General features: G+C 48.4%; 1 protein-coding gene across 9 annotated transcripts in view; it reads left to right on the top strand.

Annotated features, from left to right (window-relative positions):
- The first annotated feature begins 481 nt into the window (after nucleotides 1–481).
- MAP4 (microtubule associated protein 4) overlaps nucleotides 482–9,840 on the top strand; it is a 152,512-nt gene continuing 143,153 nt past the window's right edge. For 4 of the 9 annotated variants that reach the window (XM_042022282.1, XM_042022279.1, XM_042022285.1 and 1 more), the window contains exon 1: nucleotides 485–592. The gene's annotated coding sequence lies outside the window, so the exon portion shown is untranslated. Of the gene's footprint in view, nucleotides 593–9,840 lie in introns of all 9 variants that reach the window. The other 5 variants (XM_042022284.1, XM_042022280.1, XM_042022278.1 and 2 more) reach the window with 5 other exon arrangements.

Raw genomic sequence — 9,840 nt, 5'->3', positions numbered from 1 at the left:
GGGGGGCCGGGGCGGGCCGGGGCGGGGGTGGCAGGGGCTGCGGGGCGCGGGAGCCGTGCAGGGAGGGCCCGCAGCATCCCCGAGCATCTCCCGGGGGAGCCGGCGGAGGGAGCGGGCGCTGCCGGGGCGCGGCTTTGTTGCTCGGGGGCAGGGGCTGGGGTGGGTCCGGGGGTCTGGGAGGCCCCCCCGGGATTTCCCGGCGTTGCTCCCGCAGGGTCCCTTTGGATCCGGCTCCCCGGGCGCAGGGAACCGCGGGTTTCGCTCAAGGGCGACTCAGCGGTTCCGCACTTCTCCTTGGGACTTCTCGAAACTTTTTGTGCCGTGTTTTCCCCCCGTCCTTCCCCGCTCTGCTCCCGTTGGATCCCTCGTATTCCCGGCTTTATAAGGATGGCTGCGGGCTCGCAGCGGGGCACGGGGTGAGGGATGAGCATGGGCAGAGCCGCGGCTCGGAGCGCTGGGTGTGGCGAGCCGGGGATGCGCCAGGCTCCAGGCCTCTGCTCAGTCATCGCAGACGCAGCCGAGCCATAAATTCGGAGCGGGCCCGGTTTCGGGATGAGCAAACTTCTCGTACATGGCACGGCCGCGTTATAAGGTACAAGAATTAAGCAAATGTTCGCCACGGCGTGATGCAGGGTTGCTGTTAATACGTCTAAATTCAAGGTGGTGAAGTTTTTGGTTCTGCAGATGCTGTTCTGCTGCCAAAAGCTGCTTCTAAGTGTATCCTGGTAGTATGAGTGTTGTAAGCTCTCCCTCTCTTAGAGGGGTGTGTTAAAAGCCTGATCTGTGAACATCCAAAACCTGAATTTAGATGTTTAGTTCTCTTTTCTTTAGGTGGCTCTTGATCTCTCTTACTTGGTTGCTCCCTCTCTTATTTCCTTCCCCGGATTCCTGTATGGATTTAGCAGATTATCTCATTGATTTTAGAGTTTTTTAAAAAGTTTTTATTTAATTTTAAAGCTGGAATTATCTATTCAATGAGCCATGTTCTTCCCAGCTTACAGTTCCAGCCGAAAGGCTTCTTGAATAATACAATAGCCATCCAAGTCCTGCTCAGCGTTTCAGTGTGGAGTAACAAGCCTTGCTTGGGGCCTCTTTCTGCTCTGCGTGTGATGCTGCTGTAGCTTCATTTTGTAAACTGAAGGGACAGGACTGCGCTGGAGTTTTACAACTCTAAAGCTTCTTTTCTCCTCTGCCAGGGCCTGGTGTCCCATCTGGTATGTTTTGCTGGTACTGTATCTATAAGGTGCTGTTGCAGCTTGATTAACCCCTCCTTTATTTGAGAAAGAGAAATTGTAACTCGAAATTATTCAGGTTGACAGTACAACTATGATAAAGGTGATATTGGCTGGACAGACCTGTCTGTTAAATTTACTTTATGGGTTTTTGTTTGTTTTTTTTTTTTTTTTTGCGAGAACCGATGGAATTTCTGATTGTCCTTCCAGATGCATTTTGGAGGATTTGTGGGCTCTTTCAAAGTTTTTAATTTTTTTATTCTTTTGTGCCTTCTTGCATCAGAAGAGGTGAGCTTTTTCAGTTTGAAAAAGAGCTTAACTTACTTGCTATTGCAACAGCAGCAATATCCTGTGTCTTTTGTTTTGTTTGGTAATGATTACATGTTAGTGGCAAATAATAAGCTTGAAGGCAGAATAGCTGATCTGTTTGTGACTGTGATTGTTGACTCTGAAGCTGAAGGCCGTGGATATTATTAAATCTGTTTCTATGTGTCTCTGCAGAAATGACATCAGGGAAAGATCAGATAATACAAAGAAGTGTCAGTGGTTTGAAGATGCCAGCCCGGGGAGTTCAGCTAGAGCCCAGTGTTGCCATGGGTACAGTTTGTGGGTCACCCCCGGTTCCCCCCGAGCCCTCAGCTGATATTAGGAGAGGATTATGTCACTCCTGTCCTTAAAGAACAAACGGGGAGGCTGTTGGAGGACGCTTATGGCAGCGGATCCTCGCTGGGGCTTTACTGGCTGACTTTATCAGCTTGTTCCTCCAAAGCCAGGGCTGTGGCAGGCACTGTCCCTGTGCTGGCCACTGATCCCAGGCAGGCTCCAGGGAGTGTGGGCCCCGTGGGACACCACGGCTCCGCTCTGCGAGCTGCAGGACCTCACCCTGGCAGGATATCTGGAGATCTGCTTTAACAAGTTGCCTAATTTGTCTGTGGGGAGCTTTGAAGGTTGTGAGTGCTGTGGTAAATGATCAGTGCAGCCCTGTTTGGGTGAGCACTGGAGTGGCCAGGGGGTGAATAATCACACCCCAGGCTCCCAGACACTGCTGGAACCAACCCGGAGTTACTCTGGGAGCAGGGTGTGCTGGTAAGTGTCATATACAGGTGGAAGTACTAATTCTGAAGTATTTGGGTTCAGTGCACTCGTTTGTTCTCTCCCAGGGACACCAGGCAGTTTAAGGCAAGGTTTTAAATAGCAGAGTGCTGCCTAAACTGTTCTGTGATGATATTAAACACCCCCACGCCTCCAGCAGCCTGAGCAACAATGAGAGCAGAAGCCAGTTGGGTTTTTGGAGGGGCAGAAGGTGAGGCTGAGTGGAGGCTGGGGCAGGACTGGATTTCCAGCCTTAAGCTCGTTATGTGAAGTCTGATGAGTGCTCAGTTGAAACAAATGAATTACGTATTCCTGCTGGTAAAAGGGCTGACACAGCTGTAATTTCAGCAAATGGAGCTGTAATTATATTTGAGGTCCCAGCCCCTGTAGTATTTTAGTGGTTGCTTCTCTTCCCTAGAAATAAATGGATCTGAGCCATTAAATCAGATCTGAGTTCTTGCAGAGTTCAGGTCTGGTTTACACCCGTTGCTGTTAGCATGTTCTTGCTCTTGTGTACCTCAGGCTTAAACTCACCTGCTGTTTACTGCTGTCACCAGTAATGTCTCCAGTGAGAACTCAGTGCTTGGACTGCATTTGTGTCTTGATGTGCAAACTTCCAAATTCTGACCTACACCAAACTTATGACTAAGGGAAACCACTGGTCAGACAGGATTTAAAGTCTGTCAGGATGAATTCAAGCTACTTGCAATTCAAATGAAAGTGATGGTTACTTGAAAGCGAAATAATGTGTGACTATACCTTGGTTTGGTCCAGAAAAACCCCAAATAATTTATTTTGCTAGGCTAGACATAGATTGGAAGATAAAATTCCAGTCTCCTCCGCTGAGAATGAAGAGTTCAAGGCATATTACTCATCGTGTTGTTGCGAGTCAGATTGCAGACAACAAAATTATAATTTGTGTAGGTACTTGTGGAGTTTCAAAGGCAAATTGAAGAAGCTGATACTGCTCTGAAAGGCAGAGTTATTTCCTGGAACTCCTGGTTTGTGCTTCCTGTCCCAAATATAACAGATGAATCTCTTGCTTAGTCAAATGTCTGTGTCCACAGCTTCCTTGTGCTTTAACAGCAATTGAAGTGATTATTTCTGTGCTTGCTTTTTTTCCTCCTTGAAGGCAAATGAAATTATAGTCAGCTGTAGATCAGAGAAACCAGGGGTCTGTGATTACAGCACATGGGAGGGTGGCAGAGAGCTCGAGCCTTGAGTCGGAGCCACCAGCGCCGCGTCATCTCCACAGAGCTCATCTCCAGAAGAGAGGGTGGATGTCCTTCGGAGCAGGTTCTTGGGAGATGATGGAAAAGCTGGGCTGAGCAGAGCAGGTAGGACCCCTGCATCCTGGGGGGGGATTTCTCCTCCTACAGCTCAGAAACCAATTCCATGCCTTAGTGTTCCGCACATGGGAGGGAATTTCTCGTGGGAAGAAAAGGTCAGTGAAATCAGTTGCTGTAGATGTTATGCAGATTTTAACTTGGTAATGAGAAGAATGAAATACTTGTGGCTCACACTAGTGCCCTGTGTTGTTCCTGGGGAGGCTTCTTAAGATGATGTTAGAAATTATTAAATTTATTTAAAATTATTGGGAAATCTGACCCCGAAGGATTATGAACAGACATTGGTGTGATACTCTAGTGCTATTCAAAATTACATCAGGATAGTGCTGAGGATTTGTCCCAAACAAGATCAGTCTTGGACTCCTCTGAGTAAGTTACTCATTTTTGTATGTTGCCATAAGAGCCCATATTTTGGAATGCTGGAGAGCAAAACTTTTTGCAGTTGTTGCTGTAGAAAACACGGGAGACACCGTGTTCATGGGAAGTGTAGGTTACTCCCTGGGTAAAAACAGTGTGTATGTAAGTGATGGTGTATTCCAACTCCATAGTGCACACTGCTCCCTGGAAGTGTCTGCTGGAAGGTGGGAGGGCAGTGGGTTATTTATTCTGTTCTCCCCTGGAGACAGGGAGGGAAGGGGCTGACTTCTTCTCTCGCTCCTAGAAAAGGCAGCTCCTTACTGTTCTTTTTAATCCTTACCTTATTTTACTCCCTGCCTCTTAGAATTTTTCTTGGGGACAGTGGCAGCTGCTGAATTGGTAGTTCCTCTGGGGAGTAGCAAGATACCAACATTGAGATAAAGCTCACAGTGTCCCTGTGATTTGAACAAAACTAGCAAACAAAAACAATAGTTGTAGTTGCATTATCGAGGGAGGTTTGTGTAACGCAATAGGCCCTGGATTAGCTTTCCTTTGCCAAGGTTGGATTTCCAGCCTCTTGGAGCTGTAACTCTCCTTGTACAGAGAGTTTAGCGTAGACAAACACCGTGCTGGAGTCTGTAGCCTGCCCAAAATGAGTGTGTTGGCAGGGTGGAAGAGTGGCTGTGTGGGTGGGAGGAAGGTTAAGTATCAGGTGTATCCCTGAGTGGGTGACGTGACACACACGGTGTAGCTGCAGATTAAAGTGGGATGAGCAGTGCCCGGCTCCGTGCTGGCTATCAGGCTACTCCGAGGAGCTGCAGGAGGCTTCTGGGAGAAGTATGCAGTTAATCACATCCATTAGCATGATTAAAATCCTGATTAGCCGGTGTCACTCACTCCCATTTTCCACCTACACTTTGCCCCTTTTCACCCGAGGTATTTGCAAGTACGAGCAGCAGCGAGGCCGGGCACGGTGCAGGCTCCAGCCACGGGATGGGCTCGTGAATGGATCCCAGGATTCTGGGCTTTGTGTTGTAACAAAGTTCCTCAGAACTCACAGCCCAGCTGCTGTCTGAACAGAACATCTGAAAAATCAGCCCCTCACAGCTGGAGGAGCCTCAGCAGGACTGTGAGGAATCCAGTGGAGCATGGAGTAGGCTCGTCTTGCTTGTCAGTCAGGTGCTCAGGGCTTGCTCGTGTTCTGTATCTGGTGTGTCATAACGCTGGAATTTTAACATCTGCATCCCTGGGTGCTGAGGAGCTCCTCGTGCTGGCTGGCACCTTGGGGCAGCAAGGCTCCTCTGGCCTCTAACAGCCAGGGCTAAATGGGCTGGAGAACAAGTCCAGGGATGGGATGATTGGGAAAGACAAGGCTCAAACTGAGGTTAGGGGAACTGCAGATCAGCTGGCTGGACTTTGACAAGAAGTGGAAAAAAAGGCAAAAAATGAGGTAATTGTGCAAATTCCTGTGTGCAAAACCTCTCTTCTTAAAAAACTTCACTGGCTGGGGAGATACTGTACATATTAAAACTGGATCCTTTTGGAAAAGCAAACGTCTCTGAGCATTAGGTCATACACTCCCAACACATTCCCGCCTGGGAGTGAGTCATTGTTCCTTTTGTAAAATTGTATTAGAGCTACATCATCCCCAAAAGCTGTTTTTCAGCTGAATTTAGGGTGTTGACACTTGCTCTAAACAAAGTAGAACTATGGGAGCATTTATCAGACCAATTTCAAAGTGTGTTTACATACTCTGGAGTTGCGACTCCCGGAGTGCTGGAGCTCAATTCATTCTTGTGAGTGGAAACCCTCATCTCTCGCACTGAGGATTGGAGCAAATACCTTCACATAACTTAACTGATGTTTGTGAAGTGCTTAAAATCCTCTGGAAGGGGCAGGGAAACATCTAGGTGCTTTTACCTGGTCTTATTTTTCCCTCCTCCCACTTGTTTCTTGCAGGGACTGTGCTGTGTCGGCTCTTTGCTGTAGATACTCCGGCAGTTTGTCCTTCCAGGAGCTGATCCTGAGCGTTTGTTTCCATATTATGACTTTATTTTCTCTAACAAAACTCATTTGAGGTTCCAGCCCTCCTCTGCTTTATGCTTTTCTCTCAGGTTGTTGTGCCAGAAGTTCAGTGCAGTGAAATGGGGCAGTGAGAAATGGGTCAGTGCTCAGGTGGGATTTCTACAACTAATTTTAGAAGCTGCGCTGATTCTGTTAAAGGGGAAGTAGAAACAACTGCTTAGAGGAGGGGATGCCAAGCACTCATCACACTGGCTTTGTTGGGGAAAATGTGATGGAGAAATGCTGTCAGTGGGATGAGTAAGAGCTTGGGGTGAAAGATCCTTGTCAGACTTTCATTGGAAAGGCTTAGGCTGCCAGGCACACCAGGATCCCAGAATGATTGGAGTTGGAAGGAGATCGCCCAGTCCAGCCCCTGCCTGGGCAGGGGCACCTGGAGCAGGTGACACAGGAACGTGTCCAGGGGGTTTGGGATCCCTCTGGAGAGGGAGACTCCAGGCCCCCCTGGGCAGCTGTTCCAGGGCTCTGCCCCTCCTCCATGGAAAGAGGCTCTTCCTCCTGCTGAGCTGGAACTTGTTGTGTTTTGGTTTGTGGCCACTGCTCCTTGTCCTGTCACTGAGCAGAGTCTGGGACCATCCTCTGGCAGCCCTGGGGGAGATTTGTGTGGATTGATGGGATCCCCTCTGAGCTTCCCTTGTGCAGACTGACCAGGCCCAGCTCCTGCAGTCTCTGCTCATCTGGGAAATGCTCCAGACCCCAAGTCCAAGTTCAGTGTTGCTGTGTTTGCTGCTAACACCATTTCAGTTCATCAGAAAGGGAATCTGGGTGCAGACAGCAGTGAGGATAGGGCAGGAATTAGGCACTTGGAGCTGCTCTGAACAGGATGCAAACGGAAATCTGAAAGTTGTGCTTCACTGATAGTTTTCCTGTAATCCCCTCTGGAAAGCACTGGGCATTTTTAAGTACCTGACTCTTCATAGTTCAGATTTGCCAGGGTTTCAGGCACACTGAGAGGAAGAGCTCGACTGTGGTAAAAGGTTTTCCCTGGGTTGGACTGAAGGTCCTCGTGGCCTGGGAGGTGCCCTTGGCAGTGACATCTGCTCGGGAAGTTCACGTGTGCCATTCCCCATGGGTAAGTGCAACTTGATCCACACTTGAGGAGAAAATCAGCAGTGATGTGAAATCAGTAATGATGCTGGATATGAAATGTGCTGGATATGATGTTGGAAATGCTGTGGAAAACCCAATTGTAAACAGCAGCTTAAAAAACTCTTTCAAAATGTGATTGTTGGTGCTGCTTGTAGCAGTTCCAAGTGCTTAATTCCTGCCTGTACCCTCATTGCTCTCTGCACCCAGGTTCTCTTTCTGGTGCACTGACGTGGTGTTAGCACCAAACACAACGATTTTTGAATTTGGAAAGTTGCTTTTTGCAAGAATCCCAGAATGGTTTCTGTTGGGAGGGACCTTAAAGCCCATCCAGTGCTACCCCCTGCCATGGGCAGGGACACCTTCCACTGTCCCAGGCTGCTCCAAGCCCCATCCAGCCTGGCCTTGGACACTGCCAGGGATGGGGGCTTTTGGTGTTGTTGATGAGGTGTATTCCTCTTTGTGGTTTTTTGTGTTTAACCTCTCAGTTGCAGCCATTTTTCTGTTGCAGCTTTATTAAGTGCAGTGCCCTGTTAAAAGATGCTCCTTTGCTTATCTGCAGTGGTTTTAAGGAATCTCAGAAGTTTTTCTGCTGTCCATGGATACTTTCACTGCTGTTAATTAGGTAATTGGAATCTTCCAAACTGGGATAGCAAAGACAAAAATCCCCAAGCAGCTCCTGCAGAGGCTCTGAATGAAGCTCTGCAGACAGGGGAGGCAAAGAATGAGACAAAGAACTGAGTCACCCTCCCTTCCTTCCTTTGGACTCTTGTGGTGGGAGTGAATCGTTTCTGTTTTTAGTCATAAATCAGAGCAATTAAAAAACGGTTCTGGATGCTAATGGCTGGATCATTCAAACTTCTAACTTAGCAGGAGCTGTGGATTTAAGTGATTTAAATAAGCAGCAGTAAATTAAATATACTGTGTGATGGCCTGTTGCTGGATTCCCACCGGGACATTATGGATGCACGGCCTCAGAAGTGCTGCTTTGATTGTAACTCTGAGTGCAGCCCCCAGCCCTGGATCCAGCACGGGAAGGAGCTGGAGCTGCTGGAGAGAGCCCAGAGGAGGCTCCAGGGGGATCCGAGGGATGGAGCAGCTCTGCTGGGAGGAAAGGCTGGGAGAGCTGGGAATGTTCAGCCTGGAGAGGAGAAGCTCTGGGGATACCTCAGTGTGGCCTTGCAGGGCCTGAAGGAGCTGCAGGAAACCTGGAGAGAGACTTTGGACAAGGCCTGGAGGGACAGGACCCAGGGAATGGCTTCCCAGTGCCAGAGGGCAGCGATGGATGGGAGATTGGGAAGGAATTGTTCCCTGGGAGGGTGGGCAGGCCCTGGTACAGGGTGCCCAGAGCAGCTGGGGCTGCCCCTGGATCCCTGGCAGTGCCCAAGGCCAGGCTGGACATTGGGGCTGGGAGCAGCCTGGGACAGTGGGAGGTGTCCCTGCCATGGCAGGGGTGGCACTGGATGGGCTTTAAGGTCCCTCCCACCCAAGCCATCCCAGCGCTCTGGATTCTGGGAATGTTTGGCCAGCTCTGCAGTTGGTCTGGGTGAGTTGAATGTCGGCTCCTGCCCAGGTTTGCAGGATGTGACTCCCAGAGTGGAAGTTGGTTCCACCTCCACCGGCACAGCGACAGGACACACCCACCAGGATGTCACCGAGGCTGGAATCCTGCACTAAATCCTGTTGGGATGACGTGCTGTGGGGCTGGCACACAACATGTGCGTGTCAGGTGGTCCTGTGACACCACGATGATGGGGACTGGAGGATGCTGTGGGTGGCTCCAGCTATATTTTATATCACAAATTTGCATTTATCTATGAAACTACAATGTCTGTAATCTGCAGGGTTAATTTTTCCAGGATATCTTCATGCTTAAAGCATACATTCTGTTTTTCCTTAGGCTGTATTTTAACCCATTTAAGCATTTACAACACAAGAATTAAAGGATATTTCCATCTTGTGAAGGGCTGGATTTTCTTTAACTAGGTTTTTTTTTTTTAGGTAAAATGCACTTTTTTTTTTTTTTTTTTTTTTGCCTTGGGATTTGGACAGAGCATGTAGGGCAATAGGATCAAGTGTCACATTGGGGATTACATATTTGTCCTGAAGTGACCCTCTTAGGAGCTTGCATGGGTGTAATTGGTGAATGACTGGATTTATAGGGATGTATATCTGCATTAGCACTGGTTTGATGTGACTCGAGCTGATTTGCTTTTGGTCCAAACTATTTTCAGCTTGGGGAATTGACTTTTAAGGAGAGATGCTATAATTTGCCTAAAACTGGCATTTTTAGGCTTGTATTTTCCCTTTAAAGCAATGGTGGTTTTATGAGGATTTAACAGCTCCACATATGAATGTGGAGCAGTTCTGCACGGCATTGTCTGGTGGCTGAACCCCAAATTTATCCCAAAAGCTGCACATCTATTTGAGACCTCTGGGTGTTAATGGTGTGGAATAAACCTTTATCATATCAACTTTACAAGATTCTTTTGTTGCATCAGTCACTGTCTTGTTCTTAAAACTGCAACAACTCTTTCACTCGTGGTGTTCTGTATTATTTTGGTGTGTTGTGTCCCTTTGCTGGCAGCTCCTGTGGCATTTCCCTCTCCTGGAAGGAATTAACATGAATTTGAAGGCGTTGG

This window comes from Corvus kubaryi, unplaced genomic scaffold (genome assembly GCF_017639235.1).
Source record: "Corvus kubaryi isolate FWS band 111438036 unplaced genomic scaffold, C.kubaryi_AGA036_p1.0 37193, whole genome shotgun sequence".
NCBI classification, from domain to species: Eukaryota; Metazoa; Chordata; class Aves; order Passeriformes; family Corvidae; genus Corvus; species Corvus kubaryi.
Note: the sequence above shows the minus strand (reverse complement) of the source record. Positions and strands in the feature narration are given on the sequence as shown.